Here is a 24,273-nt window from a genome sequence, read left to right as displayed (position 1 = left end):
AATTCACTTCATTTAACATTCATTTAATGAGGACAGGCCTAAACTTTAGCAGTAATTCTGGAGCAAAGGAATACTAGAAAGTCAGACTCCTAGATGAGAGTTTGAAGGCGGCCCAGGAGGCTCCTCTGCTTTCCTAGTGGCACCGGTTAACTGGAGTTCTAGACACTGTAGAATATAAAAGTCTAAGAGTCTGCGTTTGTTTACTGCTCACCAATCCTTGCACTGTGCCCCTAACCAAATACTTAGTATTTGCATTATAAGGGGGATTGCATTTCCTAGTCTGTTATGTTCTTCGTGGGTTTTCACCCCACGATTCTTGGTCCCAGTTTCCGTGCTTAACTGGGACGAGGAAGATCTGATAGGAGTAATTTATAACGTACCTTTACATAAGTATTTCTAGGATGGAAAAGAGAAGGAAGACAGATGAGGACAAGACACGATCTTACTATGCCTTGTGTCATTCAGATTGTGCAAGAGCAAGAACGCAAAGTGCAAGGAGGAGTGGGGGTGGAGGGATAGCCATGCTCTGAGTAAGTGCAGCACAGCGCAGTGCGGCTCTTGGTAAGCGCAAAAAAGGCAGGAGACTGTAGAAGTTACAGCCACAAGTGCGTGGAAGGCCCAGAGGCAGTGCAGGGGTGACTGGTCAAGGGAGAGCCTGGTAACCAGTGGGACTGAGGGTAGCCAAGCAACCAGTCAATGCGGCAGACAGATAGGTCAGCAGGGGAGAGAGAGAAAGCAGAGGAGAAGAGGAAAGTTTTGAGCTGCTTCCGGAACTTCAGGTGGTCCGGCTCAAGTTTGAGAGGGGCAGGGAGGCCATCCCAGAGGGAAGCACCTCAGAGGAGGGAGATCTACCCCCCACTCTCTTCCTGGAGAAGCATCTGACCCTTAGAGAGTTGGAGGTAGCTGAGCTAAGGGCTTCAAAAGCCAGATATTTAGGAAGAGAGCGTTCGATGTAGTGCTGGCCCCAGTCCCAGAAAGTCTTGTGGACAATACAAAGGGTCTTGAACTTTATCCTTGCAACCACCGGGAGCCATTGGAGAGATTTCAGGGCCTGAAGTATAAAATAAATGGAGCTGTGGCCTTCAGTGAGGGGTTCGGAAACAAAACAGTTCAGTACACAAATTATTAACTTAAAAAGATATATAATTACAATCCCAATTTCCAAACCCACAAACTTCGAAAAAAGAAAGGTCTTTAATTCCCCAACTAAAGTAAAGGGGGGGAGCTAGATGTAGCTAAACAGGAAGAGAATTCCAAATTCGAAGTATGGCACAGAAAAAACTTGAATAGCAGTGGATGTTCGAACACAGGGAATATCAAAGAGAAATACATTTGCTCAGTCTCTGGAAGATCACCAGAGGTAATTTAACTGAAAGATATTTTGGTTGCTGCACAGAGTTTAAATTTAGTACAAGACTAATTGCAACAGTGTATTTTAAAGATGGGAACGCTGGCTGGTGTTCTATGGCCAGCGTTCTAGATTCATTAATCAGTTGAAGGGCCTTGATGGCGCTGCAGCCATGGGGTCTTCAGCTTAAATAAAGCTTGTTTGTACCTCCTCTTACCTCGTAACCATCATTATTTCACTAGCGACGAGCTGCGGTGGCGGGACCCCGACCCACGCATGAAGAGCAGGTGTCAGGGGGACCGTGTGCGTCATCACTGCCGCATCTAGTGTGTGGCACGGCTCACAGAATGCTCGCAGGCAGCTCGCAGGAGGACACTCTGAGGCGGCCGCCGCCTGTTCATGCTACACCAAAGCACCACAGCAGTGAATCTCAAGTGTGCCAGCACCATATCACTAGAGGAAAGAAACTAGCAACGTCGACGGATATGGCGGCCATTTTGGTTGCCTAGCAACACCCGGCATCTATGTTGCTGTGAGCTCCTTCGTGCAGCTACTCATACAGCGAAGTTGAGCTGGTCGTGCAGCAAGGGAGCACAGGAAGGAAAATGGACATAAAGCACTGTGACCCAGCAGTGCATTTAGTGAAATCCAGCGCAAGTTAAATGGAATAACTTGAACAACTTCGTGCAGCACAGCAACGCCGGGCCTTCCTCAGCGTTTTTGAGGTCTCTGGGGGAACCCCCAGTTTTGTGGGATCTCTAGGGGGATGCGTTACAAAATGTACATGAGTGGCTGGAGGTTCTAGGTACAGCGATGATGAAAAGGAGGCAGTGTTGGTAAACTGTCTAAGCACTGAAGGTCTCAGAGTTCAGGCATTTGCCGGGGAAGTATATATTCAAGGTGGCGGTGAAGGCGAACGAGTAGTGAGTGCATAAGAGACTGCTCTCAAGAAACCGGAGGGACTTTGGGAAGAGACCCAACGTGGTACTTCAACGACACTTTTTTCTCCAGGGCACAAGGAGTTGGGAAAAGTATTAACACCTACTTTACGTAGTCTCATGGCCACTTGCAAATTTACAGGAGTACACGAGGAATACATCAGGGACCAATGAGCTACTGCCTCATGTGAGTGAGAGCAAGGCTTGTCAAGTTGGCGCCTGAGAGGCATTTGGGCATTCTGACCAAGAGGAGGTTGCAGGAGTCGTAATGGTGACCAGGTATGGATGATGAGGTGGAGGTGCTGGTAAAGGAGTGTGTGGCATGTGCCATGAGTGATAAGAGCAGAGTATTGCGCCCGCAGCCAGTCTACCCGGTTGATGTTCTTAAGGAGGTGAAGTCTAAGGTGCCCTTTGACATCATGGGTCCAATGGATTATCACGAAGGTGGTTTGAGGTTTGTGGACTACACATCGCAGTGGGTAGAGGCTGCTGCCTTTGAGACAGTGACAACGGAGAAGGGGATTGGATTCCTCAAAAGGGTGTTCGATAGTGAGGGCATACCCGCGAGTATGGTCACCAACAATGGTGTGCAGTTTGGGTCCCATTGCATGCAAATGTTTTGAGATGAACAAGAGCTGATCGTCCACTCTGACCCGGGACATGCATGAAATGTAGAAACTTAAAGCTCTCCTAGGATCCAGCCTATGGAGCCTCTCCTCTTCCTTACAAGGATGTGGAGGAGGATAAAATGCCAGAAAAATAACCTGGCTTAAATGAAATTCCGACACCACCTTCGGAAGAAAGGAAGGACGAACTCCAAGGACAACCCTGTCCTTATGAAACAGTGAAGGATGGCTTAACTGAAAGTGCCTGCAACTCACTCACTCTGCGAGCGGAAGTGAATGCAATTAAAAATACAGTTTTAAGGGTTAACAGTCTCAAAGGACAAGAATGTAAAGGCTCAAATGGAGCACCCATTAGAAACTTGAGAACAAGGTTCAGATCCCAACCGGGCATCTGAAAAGGTGACGGAGGAACACATTAGTGGGCCCTTTCAGAAACTGAGAAATTAAAAGGGATTTTAAAATAAGAACACTCCTCAGACGAGCGCTTAAATATAGACAGCGCCGCCAGGTAACCTTTAATGGTACCCACTTGCAGGCCCCTGTGGGCCAAAGAAAGCAAAAAAGACAGAACGACAGGAATGTCACATGAAAAAGGATCCACATTCTTAACCCTGCACCAGTCGCAGAACTTTCTCCAACGGCAACAGTACAGGGACTTAGTTGCCGGCCGTCTGGCCGAAAGCAACACCTCCATCACGTCTTCAGGGAGGTCCCAAACCTTATACCTCAACCTTTCAGAAGCCAAGCGTGAAGGTTGAGGGATCTGACCTCTGGATGGAGAACCTGACCCCGCCACCCCCCTCCCGTGAGAACAGATCATCTCGGTAGGGAAGACGACGTGGAGGGCAGATGGACAAGTCGAGAAGGTCCAGGTACCACGTCCTCCGGGCCCAGGCCGGAGCAATGAGGATCATCCAGGAACCGAACCTCCGTAGCACTTGCGGGATGACAGGGACTGGAAGAAAAGCGTACAGCAGTGGGAAGGACCACTCCACCACGAACGCGTCTCCCAAGGCTGCTCTTGGAGGAAATTCCCACGCGCGGAACCTTTTGCACTTCCGGTTGACACTGGAGGTGAAGAGATCCACTTGAGGGGTCCCCCAAAGGGCAAAGATCTCCAGGAGAATCTCCTTAGCCAGCTCCCACTCGTGAGAGATCGTGCTCTGCCTGCTCAGAGCGTCCGCCATCTCGTTTTCGTCTCCGGCCAGATGAACTGCCGAGATCGAAACCTCCTGCTGGATGGCCCAGAACCAGAGGTGCATCGCCTCCCTGCACAGAGGAAGTGACCCTGCCCCCCCCCTTTCTGTTGAAGTAGTGCATGGCCACCGTGTTGTCCGTCAGAATCAGGACATTCTTTCCTCGCACAGTCGGCAGAAAAGCCTTCAAGGCAAGCCTGACGGCCCTCAGCTCCAACAGATTGATATGGAGTCTGGACTCCGACAGAGACCAACGACCGTTGACTGTCAACTCGTTGGCATGAGCTCCCCATCCCATGAGGGATGTGTCCGTCACGATCGTCACCTCCGGCCAGGGCAGCCAAAATGGAGCCCCCCTCATCAGATTGCCATAGTCGGCCCACCACAGAAGGTGCTGGGTGTCCGAGGGCGGCACTTGAACGGGGTCCGACATCCTGCCGGAGGACTGTGACCACTGCATCTTGAGAGCCCACTGCAAACATCTTATCCGCAGTCGAGCCTCTGGCACCAGAAGAATGCAGGATGCCATGAGGCCGAGCAGCCTCAAGAACTCGAACGCCGGGAGACTCTGGGCATGTTGAAACTTGTGTATCATCTGCTGAATGTGAAGAGCCCTCACCTGGGGAGGAACACACTGCACCAGGGAAGTGTCGAGCACTGCTCCGATGTACTGGAGCCGCTGAGTTGGCGTTAAGTGGGACTTCTGTAAGTTGAGGGAGAAGCCCAGCTTGTCGAGGGAGTGGCAGGTGACAGACAGATGATCCAGGACTTGCTCGGGAGAGCTCGCCCTGATCAACCAATCATCCAGGTAGGGATAGACGTGAATCCCCACTTTCCGGAGATGCGCTGCCACCATCACCATGTGCTTGGTGAAAACCCTCTAGGCGGAGGTCAATCCGAACGGCAGGACCTGAAATTGAAAGTGCGAGTCGCCAGCCGCAAACCTCAGGTACTTTCTGTGCTTGGGATGAATTGGCACATGAAAGTAAGCATCCGGTAGGTCCAGACACACCAACCAATCCTGAAGTTGAAGGGTCTGGAGGATTTGTGAAAGAGTGACCATCTTGAACTTGTCCTTCCTGAGAAGCTTGTTCAACCAACGCAAGTCCAGGATGGGTCTCAATCCCCAGTCTTTGGAATAAAAAATAAAATGGGGAATACCATCCCTTGTTCCTCTCCGCCACAGGCACCAGTACTATAGAGCCTTTCTCTAGCAGGGTCAAGATTTCCTGCACAAGGAGCGGATCCGGAAGCTTCAAAGAGATTCCCCGGTGGATTTTCGTGAGGCCGCTTTAGGAAGGGAAGACAGTAACGGTGGGCGAAAGTCTCTAAAACCCATGCATCAGAAGTAATGGCTCGCCACTCTTCGAGACGTTGCGACAGTCTGCCCCAAAACCGGCGAACCATGGGACATGGCCTCACGACTGTTTTGGAATGGCTGCGGCAGCGCCTGAAGGCAAAGAGGCAGCTGCCTGAGCGGCTTTGGCACCTCCATTTCCCCAACCACCACGGGTACTTTTTCGCTGACCCCTTTGACTGGTGGTTCCTCTCGTTCTACCAAAGGATTAGTAGTAACGAAAAGAACCTCCCGTCCACTGCTGTCCCCTAGGACGAGTATAGAATTTTTGAACTGAGTGTATTTAATAACATTTATCAAAGAATAGTGGGGATAGTGCACCCAGGGGTATTTTAAAATACAATACAAATCTGTATAATCCAGTAGACAGAAGAGCTGGATTTAAATGTAACCAACATAAACAGAAGCACTGCCAAAATGTAGTCAATTATTTCAATTGTGCAGTTGTACAATGAACAAACAGTTTCATGGACATTTTGAGAAAAACAAACAACAATGCTTAAACTGTGCATTGTTCAACTGGTATGATCGTCGACACAACAGTGTTTCGGCCTAGAGAAGAACTGTAAGATGCAGCTGTGTGGGCAGGCCTTCATCAGGCACCATATGGACAGCTAGCTTTAACATTCTTGGAGCACAGTGAAAGTCTCCAGTCTTTTCAACCATAGAAGACACTATTCATACATAATGGGCGTCTCCATTTCTACCACTTAAGAAGGCACACCGATTATCGCCCTAGGTAAGATTTTTGTCTTTTGTTTTCATTAAATGAGACAGATGATTTGGATTTGGAACATATCCTTATAGATCCTATCATTTTTGTTATAGGCACACAATTGTTCCTAGAAGTGGCACACTTTGGTGCTACCCAGATATCTACACCTATGATGGATCTTCAAGCACTGGATAAGCTAGTGGTAAGAACCAGGCTACACTTCTGTGAATCTTTTTTCTTTGTTTTAATGTAGCATCCTCAGGGAGCTCAATGAATCATTTCATTTTGAGGTTACTCCTTTACTCATCACACTCCATTTATTATTTGTAGATAGAGACCCCGGGACTACCCCATCACACGTCCTGATGAAGGCCTGCCCACACAGCTGCATCTTACAGCTCTTCTCTAGGCCGAAACACCGTTGTGTCGACGATCATACCAGTTGAACAACGCACAGTTTAAGCATTGTTGTTTGTTTTTCTCAAAATGTTCATGAAACTATGTTTATGTTCATTGTACAACTGCACAATTGAAATAATTGACTACATTTTGGCAGTGCTTCTGTTTATGTTTGTTACATTTAAATCCAGCGCTTCTGTCTACTGGATCATACAGATTTGTATTGTATTTTAAAATACCCCTGGATGCTCTATCCCCACTATTCTTTGATAAATGTTATTAAATACACTCAGTTCAAAAATTCTATACTCATGACTGTGATATGTGTTTATATGTAGGATTGGTGTGACCTCTCAGCCTGAATTTTCGTTTTTGTTCAATAAAGTACGCCTACCTGGGCTGTTTAGGGTTTTGCCAAGTGCCCGTATACTGAATCTAACATTTGAAAGGCATACATTTTTTCAGCGCACGCAAGAGCCAGCTGAATCAGTTGAATCCTATATTGCATCTTTAAGAACATTGAGTCATACTTGTGACTTATTGACCGACTCACTAATAAGAGACCAGCTTGTGAGATGCATGAATAATGTGAGAATTCAGGAAAAACTACTCAGACATTAAGTTAGAAGAAGCTATCGAATTGGCCAGAAGCATAGAACAAACCACCCAATAGATTAAGCAACTGAAGGTCGACAAGCAGATCCCTCATCCTGTATGTGCGGTTGGTCAAAGGAAGAGACCCAACTTCAATGCGAATAGAAGGACAGTGTGGAATTCAAAATGCACCAGATGTGGTAGCCCCACACATGGTCTGAATTATCCCACTTGCCCAGCCAAGTTTGCAGAGTGTTTTAGATGTAAAGGCAAGGGGCATTTTGCTAACGTATGCAACAGTTCATCCATTAATCTGGTGGAACCGAGAGGAAACAATGCAGTAGCAAGCCAGATGACATACAATGCACCAGAGATGACAGCCACGCAGGAAACTGCTCCAAGACACGTATTTGAAATTTCAGCTGTCTCAGGTGAAAAAAAGGGCCTGTGGATGAATTTGAAAATCGAGGGGTGCAAGATGACATGAAAGTTGATGCAATTTCGCCATGGACCATCATTTCGGGGGAAATAAATAAAACACTAGGGAAAGACCAAGATTTGCTTGTACCGACTGACTTCCAACCCTGCGGTTATGGAGAGTCGTCAATAGATATCTTGGGACAATTTCATACGCAAGTGAAGTACAAAGACAGAAGGTGCTCGGCTGACATACTGGTGGCAGAAAGGGGTGCCTCATTACTTGGATGGGAGGAACAAAGAAAACTAGGAGTGAGTCCAAGCAAGTGCACCGGAGCCGGTCACCATCGCTGAGATTGAAGACATATGGTTCAGAGAGTTCCCAGAAGTGTTCACTGAAGAGTTGGGCAAACTCAAAGAATTTGAACACCACATCAAGCTCAAGAGAGATGCCAAACAATTGTTCACAAAGTACCTCTGAATATGGAAAGACAACTGCGTGACGAACTGACTAACCTCATGAATAAAAGGAGTGATTGAGCCTGTCACAGCCACAGAATGGTTATCACCGGTGACTAGTAACCAAAAGCAATGGAAAGTTAAGACTATGTAGACTTGCGGAGCTTGAACCAGAACATTTTAGTGGAGAGGCATCCCCTACCCAATATATCAGAAACACTTGCTACATTGGGTGAACCCAAGTGGTTCTCTGTAATTGATCTGTCAGCAGTCTACCACCAGGTTACTCTCTCTGAACAGTCGCAACACCCGACAGCTTTCATTACTGCGGAGGGAACAGTCAAATTCAATCGGATGCCGCTTGGACTAGCATCAGCGGCATCAGTTTTTCAGAAGGTTATGGAAGAGATATTGAAGGGCTTAAGTAGAGTAACAGTGTTTCAGGATGATATATTGGTGTTTGCGTAAGATGAGTGTGAGCATAATAGAGTATTGAGAGATGTGTTAAACAGGCTTAAAGAGGCAGGTTTGACAGTTCAAAGAAGTAAGTGCAAGATAGCCGTCAAAGAGGTGGAATATTTGGGCCATAAAATATCAAAGGATGGCATTTCACCCAAAGAATCGCTTATATCAGTAATGCCCCCCAGGCCAATGAGAAGGACCAGTTGCGTTCATTCATGGGTCTGGCAGAATATTACCACAAATTTGTGAATGGGTTTGCGGCGATATCATCTCCATTGAGAGAATTACTTAAAGGTGTGAAACGTGTGGTCTGAAGAATGCCAAGAGGCGTTTCTGTCAATTAAGAAAGGAATAACACAAGCACCATCTCGGAAGATTAATTTCGGGCAGGAAAACCATTTTATCGGTTGATGCCAGTATACTAGGGCTGGGTGCCACACTAGTTTAATATGATTCGGGTATGGTCGAACACATTCTAGCCTTTGCATCAAGACCACTGAGAGGTACAGAAAGGAATTATTCGGTCATAGAGAGGGTGGCATTGGCTGTGTCATGGGCCATTTCACATTTTAAGTTTTTCCTATGGGGTCAGACATTCCAGGTAAAAACGGACCACAAACCATTGGTTCAGTTGATGGGCAGTGTCGATTGGGCCAAGGGATCCCCAAGAATATCTAGGTGGATGGTGGAATTGCTGGGATATAATTTCAATGTATGCTACATACCGGGTAAAGAAAATGTTGTGGCAGACTGTTTATCGAGGTTGCCGGTGGGAGGTGATGAAGACACTGAAATTACCAGTAATCAAGAGTTCAGTATATCTGAAATTGAGTGTAATGCTGTTGACAAAAATGAATGGGTAAGTGCAGACAATCAAGATTTGGCATTAAATCAAATCAAATTATAAACAAAAGAAGGGTGGCCTCACAAAAACGAAATTGGGAGAGGTTATGAAAGATACTATGAGATTAGAGAGGAACTGAACATGACTGAAGGTGGACACAAACTCAGAAGAGGAAACAAATGAGTACCTCCGTGTGGAATAAGATCCCAATTACTGAAGGTAGCTCATCAAGGGCATTTAGGTATGGGAGGTACAAAAAGGTATCTGAGGCAATCATTTTGGTGGCCTCGGTTAGAGAGTGAGGTAGAGAAATGTGTCAGAAACTGTAAAGAGGGTGCAAAGAGTGACAAGGGCAAAATAGTAAGAGAAGTTCCTTTAATTCCAGCGAGTGTGCCCAGTGAGGCATGGCAGAAGGTAGCTTTTGATTTAGTGGGGCCCATTCAAGAACTGGGTGAGGGTTATAAGTACCTGGTGGTATTGGTGGATTACCATACTAAATGGATAGAGTGGAAGGCACTACGTGATGCCACAATGGCAGAAATGATTTTATTCTTTGAAGAAGTGTTTTACAGGGAAGGATTTCCTTCAGTAATAGTCACCGATAACTGTGTACAGTTCTGCTCAGATAGGATGTTGACATTTCTGAGAAAATTCAGTATAAAGCATGTGAGGACAGCCCTATATCATCCTAGAGCTAATGGCTTAGTAGAGGGGGACAACAGATTTGTGAAGAGTGGGATACAACTGGCATTAGCTTCAGGATTGGAATGGTCAAAGGTACTTAAGGAATTGGTATGGAACTATTTCACCACACCGCATTCGATCACAAAAGTATCTCCATTTATGTCATTGAAAGGCAGGCAACCATGTACAAAACTCTGCCCGGGATGGCTGGACATGGCAAAGAGTATAGATATTGATCGTGAGAAAATCATGTTGCTCATTAGAGAGGCACAGAACTCCTAAACAAAAGTTTGATGAGGTTAATAAATCCAAAGTAACAAAATGGCAGAAGGGTGACTTGGTTTTCATCAAGATTCCCAGATTAAATTCCAAATGCGCAGAAAGTAAATTCCTTGGACCAAAGAAGGTTGCAGCTGTGAGAGGAAATGTAATATTAGAAGGGGGAGAATGTTGGTCAATGTCAAGATTGGTCAAGTGTCTATCCAGTGATGATAAAGGTGAGGATGTAGAGTGCAACAATGTTGTTATGGGGTAGACATGCAAATAAGGAGAGTAATGAAATGGAGCATAGTCAAAAAGAAGATGTGAAGAATTCTGATATGAGTGTAAATACAGAATTGAGCCTAGGCAGAGTAAGGAATAGACCTACATGGCTCAAAGACTTATGTGGAATGAAATCCAATCAACAATTGCCAAGGGAAATGTGTTATGATTGATATTCATGTGAAAACAATATTTCATGCATTCAAAACAAATGTGGGTTTATGTTACTTTATAATGTGTCATTTCCAAGAAGTAGAAGTGTAAAATGTTTTCATTAGATTAAGCAGCATTGTGAGCTCATAAAGTTCCGGTTTAGAATGTTAGTGTACGTAGTGGCATTCCAGGATTGATTGTAGGCAGTTGGTATTTGCAATCTGGCAGTGCCTGCTGTCGCGACCCGTTTATCCAATAAACTTGTTAAACTATATGAAAAGCGTGAAGAATTCACTTAACAGAGGACTTGGGTATCGTCACATAGTTTGTGTATGCTATGCCGAGCGCGTCCAACAGGTCAAAGAGGTTTGGTGAACAGGTTATAGTGGGTAGGTGTAGTACATGAGCCCTGGGGGACTCCACAATGATGGTGGTGGGGACTGCATTGGCCTGGTCCGAGTATACCTTCATAGCCTTTCCTTCTAAGAAAGAAGCTATCCAGGAGATGGCTTTGTAAGAGAAATGGGCTGTGTTGGACAGGTGGGAGGTGAGGATGTCATGGTCAACAAGATCAAATGCAGCAGAGAGATCGAGGGGGAGCAGGAGGGCAGGTTTGCCATTACCCATTATTTTGGTTATTTGGTTCTTTAAATCTAAGAGGGCGGTTTCTGTGCCATGGCCTTTGCGGAAGCCCAATCGTCTTCTGCCTAAGATGGCATTAGATTCCAGATAATGTTGGATTTGGTTGTGGGTGGCTTTGTCTAGGATTTTGAGGAGGAAGGGGATTGTGATGGGGCAGTAGTTATTGGGGCAGGCGGGGTCTAGGGTGTTTTTTTTTTTTTTTTTTAATGAGTGGGTGAACCCAGGCTTCTTTTAGGCTTTGTTGTACGATTCCAGAGGAGAACGATGCATTAATGAATGCTGTGATGATAGGGATCAGTGAGTCGGTGCATTCTTTGATGATAGTTGGGGGACAGATGTCTCCTTTACAAGTGGAAGGTTTGATGTGTTTGAGAAGGTTGGTAACTTCCATCTCTATGCCGTCTCTGAAGACGAAGAGAGGTATTTGGGAGAGAGGATTAAGTGTGGGGTGTGGGGGGGGGGGCAGAGGTGGACTGACCTGATTAGGAAGAGCTTTGTGCTGAGCTATTATTTATTTCTTGGAACATCTTGACTTTGTTGATAAGAGCATCCTGAATGCTGGAACACCAGGCTTCGTCTGTAGTGGCGGGGATGGCGAGATCTTTGACGATAGAGAAAATGTCCCTAGATTTTGAGTTCGCTTTGGAGATTCTTTGGTCGAATGATTCCGATTTTGCTAGGAATATGGCTTTTTTATACTAGGATGAGATCTCTCTGAAATCATTTAGAGAGGATTGGTTAGACGAGGATTGCCACTTGGCTAGAGCTCGACGTTTACTGGTGCGTAGTGCAGATAGTTCTTCCGTAAACCATGCATAGATTTATTTTCTTTTTTGGCTTCTAAGAGAGCTATGACTCAATGGCTTGGGTGAGAGCGTGGGCCTAGGTGTTGGCCAGAGAGGTGGGGTCGTTGGTAAATGGAGGTTTAAGTTCAAGGATATCGAGAAGAGGTGCAAGGTTGATTTTAGTTTGTTCTTTCGAGCTTCTGACTTTAGCCGGTGGGGCATACGAGAGCTTCTTGCAAGTAGGGATGGTGGAAATAGCGAATTGAATATAGTGGTGGTCTGTCCACAGGAGGACAGAGATGTTAGTAATGGACGAGGAGCAGTAGTGGTCTGCGATCCAGTCAATGGATCGGCCTTTGCGATGAGTTGGCGCTGTGATTTTATGGTTGAACCCAATGTGAGCAAGTTCTTTGCCTGGGCAGGCGGCTGCTTTGTCCTCAGGGTCATGCAGACCTAGGTTGAGGTCACCGAGCAGGATGGTTTTGTTTGGGCTTTTTAGGTTATTCCCTATGATTTGGAGGAGGTGCTTTTGGTAGTTTGGTGGTGAACCTGGTGGCCTGTAGGTGATTAGGAGGTTTATGGTACAATTGGGGGAGAGTGACAGTGAGGAGAGAAGCGTTGTTTTCCCACCGTTGGCTGCAAAGTCTAATGGAGAGGGTGTCCTTGAAGATGAGGGCCATGCCTCCACCTTTGATGTCTTGCGGTCCTGTATCAGGATAGTGCATCCTTGATGGAGGGCAAGGGAGATAGAGGGGCCTGATGCTTCATGAAGCCAGGTTTCGGAGATGGCTAGTAAGTCAAGGTCATGGGAGATAAGGTCATTGATCTCAAGTACATGTGCTGGGAGGGAGCGGGCGTTGGAGCGTGCATTTCAATTCGGTGTGGGACGGAGTAGGTGGTTGTTGGGCGTGTGCGCTGGAGTTAGGCCAGGGGGTGTAGTGAATGATTGATTGGATGGTTGAGAGGGATTGGAGCTGGGCGCTGTGCATTGGATGTGGGGATGGGTGTTGGGCAGCTGGTGGTGTGGAAGATGTGTGCGTGTTGACAGTGAGGAAGTGCGAGAGCCAGGTCTGAAGTTTCTAAGGTAAGTAGTGGACGGGGTGCTGCGGCGAGTGATGTGCAGCTTAGTGCATGCTCCGAGTCTGGTGGAGGAAGAACTGTTTCTTGAGCTTGATGATGTGGAGGCTACGATGGGTGTTTTGTAAGGGGCTAGACGTGGCATGACTGCGCTTTAGTGGTGTTGAGAGTTCTGTGTGCGTGAGGGACATGTTGCTGATTGACCAAAGGGCGAATGTGATGAGTGAAATAGCGAAGAGGGTGAGGTAGAATGTGGTGCGCTGGGGTGGTGGCACTGTCGAGCAGGTCATGGGAGGATAAATTTGTGCATACAGTGACAACATTATGTCTAATGCTAATGCTGCTCCAGCTAAGCAGTTTCAATAAACATTGTGGCATATGCCCACGCGGTCATAAGTGGGCAGAGATACGCTGGGTGTGGACGTGATATTCATAAAGACAGTATTACATATGACCAATATAGGAAGTTCATACAGAATACCTACGCAGTTGCAGCTTCAATAGGCATTGCCACATGACACTATGTTAGGAGCTGGCATGGCCTATATAAATGCAATATTGCATATAACCAGAGCTAGGTAGGCTAGCTAGTTGCACATCAGCAAGCAGATATGGTCCTTGATTGGCTAGTTGGTGAGGGCCGTTACACTTCAACAAGGTAAGTAAGGCAGGTGCAGTCAGTGGTAGAATTACCAATGTGCATAGGCAAGTTTCAGATCAGCAGATACATTTCGAGTCAACAGGCAAATACAATGACAACCAATACGGCAGGTAGGTAATGGGAGAATCAGCGGACATAAGCCAGTATCAAATCAGCAGGCAAACCTAGTGACTGCAGAAACAGTGACAACCAGTACCTGCGAGTGAGAGGTAGGCAGGCAAGTACAACACATCGGTATGCAGGTATGATCTAGATTAATATAGGCAGTAAATCAGGCAGGCAAGTACAGAATGAAACAATATGGGCACATATATGGTAGGCTGCCCCGGGGCCGGTTATGCCAGCAGGTCAGGCAGAATGAGGAAGGGCGCTCAGCTCTTATGGGTAAAAGGGGAAAATAATGTTGGCGGTGGTAATAAACTGTTTAGCAAAGGGTGCGTTACGCCCTCTAATTGGGGCAGGGTGTTGCTGGGAACAAGATCCGAGTACTGACTGGTGCGTTTGGGCCTCTACCAACAATATAGCATACATAGCTACTGGGAGGATGAGTTGTGCATTCGCAGCTGAGAACAATCAATGCAGATCGCAGTGCGGGCGGCGGGGTAAGGTACGTCAGATCTATACATACAAAAATATGTCGAGGGGACACCGCAATAGCATTTGGAATTTCGAATGAATCGATAAGAAGCCGATACAGTTGGAAACAATGCAAACTCATTTGGAGTTCAGTCGGGGCATTGGCATGGATGTTCAGTCGGCAAAATGGATAAAAACCCTTGATAAAATATTTAGCGCATGCGCTAGATTTTGATTGTTATAGGGTTTATTGATATAAATGTCTTGCAGAGAGTTTTTATTTTTGAGTGATGTTGGCAGCTAGTGTGCAATAAATGTAGCTTTATTACTCACGGTTCTTTGGCATTAGAGGGGTGGTCACGGCACAGACCCTTCACAGACAGGCTTGTGCCTTAGATAGTGTGCCTTTGTTTGTTGTGCCGGCTAGCGCCTTCCGGCGGGTTCAGGCTCAGGATACACATACAGAGCACTTTCTGGCCCCAATGATCCAAGATATGGGTTGCTAGGCAACCAGACAACAGTGGCTGACGCCAGCCATTTTGAATTACACACGCTGTATGCGGTGTGGTAAGGTGCCGAAAAATACACCGAAATGGCAGAAAGGGTAAAGTTGCAGTGTGGCTGCAGATGCTGGACACCTTGCTGGGAGGGGGAGCTGCAGGCTGCTTACCAGCGCAGGGAAGGCTCCGATCTGCGTGGTCACAGGAAGCTCAGGCTGCTCATGAAGTTGTAGCTGAAGCGGCGATGAGGGAAGGCCTCCTGCCCATCTGCGAGCTGCATGGAAAATATAGATAATAGCGCCTAGATACCCCTGTCCCAAGACCGCCAGCATTCCAAGGTAACGGTCAGTCCCAGACCACCACCCATAAAACTGTTAGACGACCCCCCCCTGGACGATCAGAAAAAGAAAAGTCACATGATTTGTGCTGCAAGGTGCCGGGAGGGGTAAAACAACATAGCTAAAACGAGTGTGGGAAGCTTTGGATGGGCGCTGATGTGTCTGGAATCGAGTTAGCGTGTGCAACGCAATGACCTCAAAGCGTCCTCTTAGCTCTGGTCTGCAGTACCAGGTGCACACCAGGTTAGAGATCGAGCCTGCATTGTTTTTTTCACATAATCACCAATTAATTGTAGCTTCATGCACGATGACGCGCAAGGAGGAACCCACATGGAAGACAGACAGGCCGGACATCCCTATGGAGCAAGTAGCCCATGCATAGGGTCTAACCAACCAGCCATTAGGATTTGTACATTATGTAGTTCACGTCACAGATGTGGTGTGACTTCATAAAGTTTTGCACATACTGATTTTGCCAGAACATTCCGTGGCAGGAGAGTGCTTTGCTGGCGCATTTCATTTTTTGTGGAAATATAAACCTTCTCCTTGCAAGGAGGCATGCTGGCCTTTGTTTCTAGTGGGTTGCATTTATTCTGGTGTGAGCGCGGCGGGCTTTCTCTACCATACCCCCAGCCCTCCGGATAGGGGGCGTATCAGGACTTTTTACGCACATAAATCTCGTCAATACAGCCCTTTTAATTCTTCCTTGCGTACCACTTACACAGGCTAGTTATGGCAGCACCCTCATAAATCATGGAGCTCACTGGTTGAAAGAAGCAACTGGGATGATTCCTGGTCAGATTAATTTTTAACACTCTTCTGTTAATGATTCTAGCAAGATAATACTTTGAGTAATGTAAAAGGGAATTTGTGTTTCGTCCACTGTTCAACTGCCTGCATTTTGTAGGTTACAGTGTTATTAAAGCATCTAGAATCATGAACATGCTTTTCACTTTGCTTTAGGACACAAGTAGCATTGTGTAAAATAAAAATGGTCTCAAACAAGGTCTGCATTTCTGCTTAATTGGCGTTAATGGAGGCAGCGCAGTTGCAGCAGCATGGGCATTTCATACTTTGTTTTCTTTTCATAACAGAAGCACACCAATTGCATAGCTAGGCGTGTGGTCTGAACTTCCAACTCCCTTTCTGACCACCCACCGCAAGCAGGTAGAATGGATACAGGTAGAAGCGGTGCAGTATATATTTTCAGTAGCACAGATTGTACCTGTACCTCTCAACAGGACTTCTATATATTCAAGCAAAGTAGGCCAATTTATTAACAGAGCTGCTATACCATGTGCATGTCATGGCACAATGCCAAATGTTCACAGCAGGGCTGATTGCATCATGTCCACATTTTTTAGCAGGACTGCTGTGTTTTGGGACAGTACCTGAATTTCTCAACAGAGCTGCTATTAAGATAGCACGAACATGTGTTGGAATTTTCTGCGGCAAACTAAAGTACAGAGCAAGAACATTGTCTGAGCTCTTCCCACCAACCTCTGGCAGTGTGCAAAGATGGCATTGTCGTCATATACATCAATCCCTTCTATTCGGTCTTGCGCTTTTCAAAGCTTGCGCTTCTCCCATGTACAATTACTGAGTCCCATTGCCAAAAATAGAGCACATTTCAAAGCCTCATTATGAATCTCCAGAATAATGTAGGATAGTCCAAACAGGCTTGGAGCTTTTGACAAGCCACTTATGTCAGCCAAGCCTCACATGGAATTGCCAGTGCCCTAACCTTATGTGCCCTTCAGTTTCAACGGCATGTTGGGAAAGGCAGCTCACTGGGTCAATAACCCTGCTGCACAGATTATTGTGTAACCTGTTAGTTCAAATCCTGTTACTACGCAAGTTAATGAGTCTGCATCAGAGATATGCATTTAAAATGCAGGTAACATCCAATTGTTAACAGTTGACTTCACTTTCGACTCATCAAAAGGACTACTAAATGTTCAGTGATTCAGAACACATGCATTTCATCCGGGATGCCCCACTTGTAATGGCTCACATGAAGCACGTCCCATGAGGACTGCTATATGTGTAATGGCTCAGAACACACACCTCGTCGGGGCTGCTATGCCTGTGATGGCTCAGAACACACATCTCATATGGGCTCTTGTACTTGTAATTGCATACAGTGTTGGAATATCTGCATACAAGCAAGTGCTACATCTGGTCAGACAAATCTCGAACTCTATAATTCCCCAGCCTAATGGCCAAAAGAAGATTTGCACACATCTAAAAAGGAGCACCCAATGGTAAAGCTGCACTAGATTTTTAAATAGAAAAGGGCTTTTAAGCTTTTTGGATATGTATTGGTGCTATGTTAAAAGAAACAGAAAAACAGGAGAAGAACCTAAGCAATACAGAAGAACAAAGGTGTGGCGGGGAGGGGCGAAGGGACACAGAACATACTAGACAATCCAAAACAGGAATTCAAGTAACAGGAAGAGAGAGCAATGAGCTACATGATAGGGCAACAAAGAAGTGAGAAGGGAAACAAGTTCAATAATAGGACAAACATGCAATAGGAATGAGGGATAGAAGCAGAGCAAAAGAGATGAAAAAACAGATATAACCAAAGTAATGACACGAGAGAGGAAGGAGTTATTTCAACCGATACAGCGAGATATAGGAGGGAAAAAGCAACAATAGAATGAGCCAAAGAAACAGGCTGCAAAATGTGGCATCGCAACACTTAAGGGTGAGAGGCAGCGCGTGCAAAAGTGAGAGACGGGGAAACAAAGTAGCAAAGGGAAGGAGAGAGGTAGTGCAAGGCAGCAACAGTAGGCCCGAGGGGCAGAGAAGTGATGCTGGTAGAGTAAGGGGCTTGAATTATGAATCACCCAATGTAACTAGCAGGCACCTGTAGTAACTTAACAGAGTTTGTGCCCAAGTATCACGAAGATGGAAGCTGGGTAGTACGCATCTACAAGATGCTTTTCACATTGCTTTAGGACACGTAGTATTGTGTCAAATGAAAATGGTCTTAAACTACGGTTGCATTTTTGCATCATTTTCCTCTATATTAATCAGCTTTAATAGGAGGCAGCAACATGGGTATTTCATACTTCTACTTTTCATCACAGAAGCACATCAATTGCATTTAATGGCTTGGGGTTCTTGATATCAAAGTTTTAGGAGAGCCTCCCAGCAAGCAGTTTGGTATTTGTGAGAAGGAAAAGCGGTTGGTGTTCTATATGAAGAGGTGTTTAGTCTTGATTGCATGTGGGATTCCAAGATGGCCGCCGCAATGAGAGGACTTGCATGCGGTGTGCGCCGCCTGATCCTGCTTACATCAAGGCAGCATTCCCCGCCTACTCTCATCCTCGATGTTCAACTTAAGCCTGGGAGGACCCAGGCATGCTAGAACGTTGATGCTTGCCCACCCTAGTATTGGTGGTGAGACGCGTGTAACGTGAGAAGGCTGGCCCCTGCCAGGGTGTAGCCTGTAGGATTTTACAAGGAAAACTGTGCAGATATCATGCCCCCACTGCCGGCAATGCTAAACGAAGCATTTGATGTAGAGACCCTGCCAGTATAACAGAATCGCTTACCATACCAATACTTAAACCAAATAAACCGGACACGGACTGCAGGTCATACAGACCGCTGTGCCTACTGAATCAAGCTGGGAAAATTCTCACGACCCTATTGGTAACAGGCTTCAACTAATAGATAGGCTCATACACCCGGACCAGACAGGCTATGTCCCAAACAGGAACATCACGTGGAATTTGCGTAGGTTCCACCATAATATTGACCACACTAAGGATAGCACTAATCTTTATGCAATAGCTTCACTAGATGCAGTTAAGGCATTTGACTCTGTGAGACAGCCATGGTTGCTAGCCACACTAAAGAACTTCGGCATGGGACCTGCATATATTAAATGGGTATGGCTGCTGTATAGCAAGCCGGTTGCGCCGGTCAAATCAAGACAGGCAATCAAATTTCCGAACAGGATGTCCATGGTCACCCATACTGTTTATACTAGCTCTAGAACCCTTGGCGGCGTATCTCTGTAGGAAATACCAAGAAGCTGGCATACATAGACACACATGGTAGATGGAATCTGATCTCCCTATATGCGGACGACAATCGCCTAGACCTGCAACACCCGGAAACCAACCTACAATACACATTGGAAGTATCTGAGCTTCAGCGTTATGCAGACCTCTAAAGGTATTACAGTTAGCAAAAAGAAATCTTGCTTGTTCCCCTTGGCGGGTTATAGAGATAAAACAGCAAACTCATTACCAGTGCTTCCGGTGAAGTGGGAAGTGGAAACATTCAAATACCTAGGGGGTCGACATTTACCATGACCCAAAAGCAGAACACACAAAACACATAAAAGGCGGTCGACAAGGTTGGGAAATCCATAGATTTCTGGGCCAGGTTATCTCCTTCACTGATGGGCAGAGCGGCGTTACTGAACAAGGTGGTCCTCCCAAAACTCCTCCACTAATGTCACATATGATATCCCGGCATGCTTTTTTCAGAATCTAGACGCTGTATGTCGGAGGTTCCTGTGGCGCAACTTCAGATGTAGATTAGCAGTGGCGAGATCGCATGAAACCATATAACCAAGTGGGTATTAAGGTGCGTATTTTGTAGCGTGCCAACTACAGTTTGTCACCGGATGGTTGTCAAATGAGCAGACACAGGATACCCCCCGCAGACTACAACCCATGTGCACCACCTCCTTCTTGAAAGAGGTGTTATGGTTGCACGCGATAGTTTGTGAGCACCCGCTCCTGCGGAGGTTAGGAAAAGGGTATGGCATAAGGCTGGTCGGCTATTAGGAAACAAAACACCCTACTCACCTGTTTCCACTAAAGAGCTGGGAGGGGAGGATGCACAAACCAGAATAAAGCTGAGATGATATTGCCGACAATAGGAGACTTACTACGGAACGGAAAGCCAGTAGACTTTAGTACATTCACTTTAGAAACAGGATTACATGAAGGGCAACACATACTAAATGCTGCTTTATAAGGCGGAAGCAGAAATGGCCTGCAGGGGCGGGGGAATTAACGCAGAATGCAACGATAGAAACATTCTACGATATATCATAAGGGGGCCATGTTGTATCGAGATTATACAAGCTAATTACAACCCAGCAGGGAAACGAGTTAGAGGTGACCCGCCAACACTGGGAAGAGGAACTGCAAGTACCAATAACAGACAAGGAATGGGATAGAGTGATAGCTCATCATTTAACAGTGTCGAGAAACGTGAACCTCCAGCTATATGTAACACAGGGCGTATATAACCCCCTGATGAAATGCTAGTTTTAGCAAAGAAAAAGAACAAAGATGCCCAAAATGTGGGATGGTGGACGCTGACGGCATGCACATGTTCTGGCCCTGCGGAAGAATCGAACAATATTGGGCTGACATAGCACAAATGTTAGCCAAAGCAGACATAACATTAGAGATATGTTCTCCCACAGCCTGCCTGCTTGGCATCTTTCCACGACCGAAGCAGGCTAAACATGTTAGTAAACTGAAAAACCTGGCGTATATCCTGGCCAAATGCAGGATTGCGATGAATTGGAAGGCACACAAAAGGCCCGGAGGTACGATGGTGGTGGGCGGTGGGGGGGCAGAGTGGGGGAGGAGGGTGCAGGGAGGGGGGGGTCGCTGGGATCTCCAGAAATGGTCGCTGGCCGAAACTTTAGTTTGGCAAGAATCAGCCCGCCGGGGTCACTGGGAGCAGAATATAGATTTAGACTCCTGGAGAGTAATGCTTCAAGAACTATGGGGCTCCACATATGTCACGAAACAGACAGCGAATTCAAACCAGTCACCAGAAAAGTAATCGTGGTCATGGACATCTGGCATAGACCAGCAGTGCACAGCGTGTATAAAGGCAGAACAAAAGTCATAGGCTGAAGAGTGGGTGAGGGAGTTGGGTGGGTGGGAACCACGGGATGCAGACAAAACAACATTTGTTCAAAGGAAGGAAATGTCCAAGTTAAGCAAAAAAAAAGTTATATGGGATACATTACTCACCATAATCGTATTTCTGATGCTTGCATCTGCTTAGATTCACATGATGTGCATAGGCCGACATCTAGTGGAAGCTGCGTAGTATTACAGTTTATAGACGTAATGGCTACCAAGAAGGCAGTTTTATATGTCAGGTGTTTGAGACTGCTTTTATGCATGGGCTCGAAGGGAGGGCCCAGGAGTTTAGCAAGCACCACATTAAGGTCCCATCCTGGTGGTGGGTTATAAAATTGGAGGGTGAAGTCCCTTTACTCCTTCCATGAAGGCTTTAACCACTGGTACTTTCCACCACGATACTTTGTTATGCAAGGTGGTGTATGCCGACAGAGCTGCCAGGTGTACCTTCAGTGAATTAAATACCAACCCTGCGTCCAGCAGGTAGAGCATGTAGGTGACTATAGTGGAAGGAGTGCAATCAACTGGGTTGATTTGCTTATTCTGGCACCAGATAACAAACCTTTTCCATTTGTCAAAGTAGCAGTGCCTCATGTTTGGCTTCCTAGATTCTTTTAGGATGCCCATACATCTCTGAGGTAAATTGAGATATCCAAACTATGACCTCAGGAGCCATGCTGCCAGGTTCATGGAGTTGGGTTGAAGATGCACTGTCTGACCTTGGTGCTGGGACGGTAGGTTGTACCAGCACGGGAGTTTGATGGGTTCACACACCACTAGTCTGCGTAAGTGTGGGAAGCACGGTTGCCTTGCCCACATTGGAGCAACTAGGACGAGCGTCGATTCCCTGTGCATCTTGTTGACCACCTTCCTGATGAGGGGTTGGTGGAAAAGCATACTCAAACATCCCTGACCAGTTCATCAACAGGGCGTTCCCCTGGGAGTCTGGTTGGGGGAACCTGGATGTGAATCCTGGGCACTGTGTTTTCGCTTGTGGCGAATAGTTCTATAGTGTGGAAACCTCACTGAGAGAAGAGATCTACGATTTCTCTGTGTGGACACCATTCGTGTTCTTCTGGGAGGGGATCTCTGCTCAAAGCGTCCGCCCGAGAATTGAGATCCCCTGGAACATGTTGAGATGACAGGAAGATGTTCCGTCTGAGTGCCCATTTCCACATTTTCTGGGCAAGCTTGGACAGATTTGGCGAACGAGTCCCTCCCCGCTTGTTCAGGTAAAACATTGCTGTTGTGCTGTCTATCAGGATCAGCACTGACAGGTTCAACAGGTAGGGCTCGAACGCTTCAAACGCTCTGAATACTGCCAGAAGCTCTAGCAGATTGATATGATTCTTGGCCACTGAGTGAGACCAGAGACCCTGAGCTGTGTGTTGGAGAAGGTGTGCTCCCCACCCTGACAGGGATGCGTCTGTTGTGACTACAGCCTGTACCTCAGGATCGTAAAAGGGTTTCCCCTTTGACAGGTTCTCCCTTGTCCACCAGTGAACACTTTGTACAAGTGTTGGCAAAACAACCACTAGATCGTCCCACTGACCACTTGCCGGAGACCACTGTTTCGCCAACCATTCTTGCATGGGCCGCAGGCGAGCGTGGGGGACCAGGTAAATACATGACGCCATCATGCCCAGCAAACGCATCGCTTTGCGCACTGTTATCTGGTGACCGGTATTATATAGCGGAATTTGCAGCAGTAGATTCCGAATTCTTTCCTCTGATGGAAAGGCCAACCCCTCTTGTGTGTTTAGGACAGCTCATAGGAACTGTTTGGAGGTGCTTGGCACCAGAATTGACTCAGGTTCATGGAGAAACCCAATTCGAAGAGGAGGTCGATAGTTCTTTGAATGTTTGATCTGCAAATTACTTGGGTCTCCACCGTGATGAGCCAGTTGTCCAGGTAAGGGTACACTGAGATTGCCTCCCTGCGTAGGTGTGCCGCCGCCACCGCCAGTACTTTGGTAAATACCCTTGGAGCCGAGGCTATACCGAAGGGCAGTACCTTGAACTGGTAGTGCTGACTGTCCACCTTGAAGCGCAAGTACTTTCTGTGCGCTGGGAACATGGAAATATGAAAATAGGCATCTTTCATGTCCAATGTTGCCATGTAATCCCCTTTTTTAGGAGGGGGATTACCTCTTGGAGAGTAGTCATGCGAAATTTTTGGGGCTTGACATACTTGTTTGCAGGCCGTAAATCCAATACTGGGCGCATTGTCAAATCTTTTTTTGGCACAAGGAAGTAAGTTGAATAAATACCCTTGTTTACCTGGTGTCCCGGGACGAGTTCTATCGCGTCCTTTGCTAGAAGATTGGTGATCTCTTCGAGGAGGATCTTCTGGTGGTCTAAGGAATGTACTTTTTGACGTGGAGGGTGGTTTCGGGGACACTAACAGTTCTATGCAGTATCCTGCGGACAGCACCCATCTGTCTAATGTGATCCCTTCCCAAGCTTGCATCACTGTTTTGCGGGAGGCATGCCGCCGCCTCTATTGGGGCTGCCTCTACCCTTACCACGTCCCCTTTTGTTACCCCTGCCATAACTCTGGGTAGACTGCTGGTTGTTGTTATTCCATGGTGTACCCTGCCCCTGGGAATAGTTGGAGCCTCTTCAATTTTGACCGCATGGGCGACGAAAATTGCCATTCCCTCTTTGATTAGGGGGTTTGTTGGTTAACTGGCCCAGGGATTTGAGAGTCTCATACTCATCTTTGGCATTCTTTAATGCGTCCTCTACCGCCTTGCCAAACAGTAGATCGGGCTCCACCGGTTTGTCCATTAAGGATGCTCGTGTCTCGGGTTTAAACCGAGGATCGTCTTAACCAAGCAGGTCTTTTGATAACGGTGCTCTCTGCTATCAGCCTGCCGGCGTTATCCGCGGCATCAAAGGTTGCCTTAAGGATGCAACCAGACACGGCTCTTCCCTCTGACGCAACCTGTGCCAACTGGCTTTTTAAAGGTTATAACTCGCCAGCAGGGTGGTGGAGTTGGCAATCCTTGCCTGGTAGGCGGAAGTGGGGGCTACCTTCCTTC

At 46.7% G+C, this 24,273-nt stretch overlaps 1 protein-coding gene across 2 annotated transcripts in view; it reads right to left on the bottom strand.

The window, feature by feature from the left end:
- Positions 1 to 24,273, bottom strand: part of RRP9 (ribosomal RNA processing 9, U3 small nucleolar RNA binding protein) — a 679,329-nt gene that overhangs the window by 473,373 nt on the left and 181,683 nt on the right. The gene's annotated exons all lie outside the window — the stretch shown is intronic.

This window comes from Ambystoma mexicanum, chromosome 2p (genome assembly GCF_040938575.1).
Source record: "Ambystoma mexicanum isolate Mex_15411 chromosome 2p, UKY_AmexF1_1, whole genome shotgun sequence".
NCBI classification, from domain to species: domain Eukaryota; kingdom Metazoa; phylum Chordata; class Amphibia; order Caudata; family Ambystomatidae; genus Ambystoma; species Ambystoma mexicanum.
Note: the sequence above shows the minus strand (reverse complement) of the source record. Positions and strands in the feature narration are given on the sequence as shown.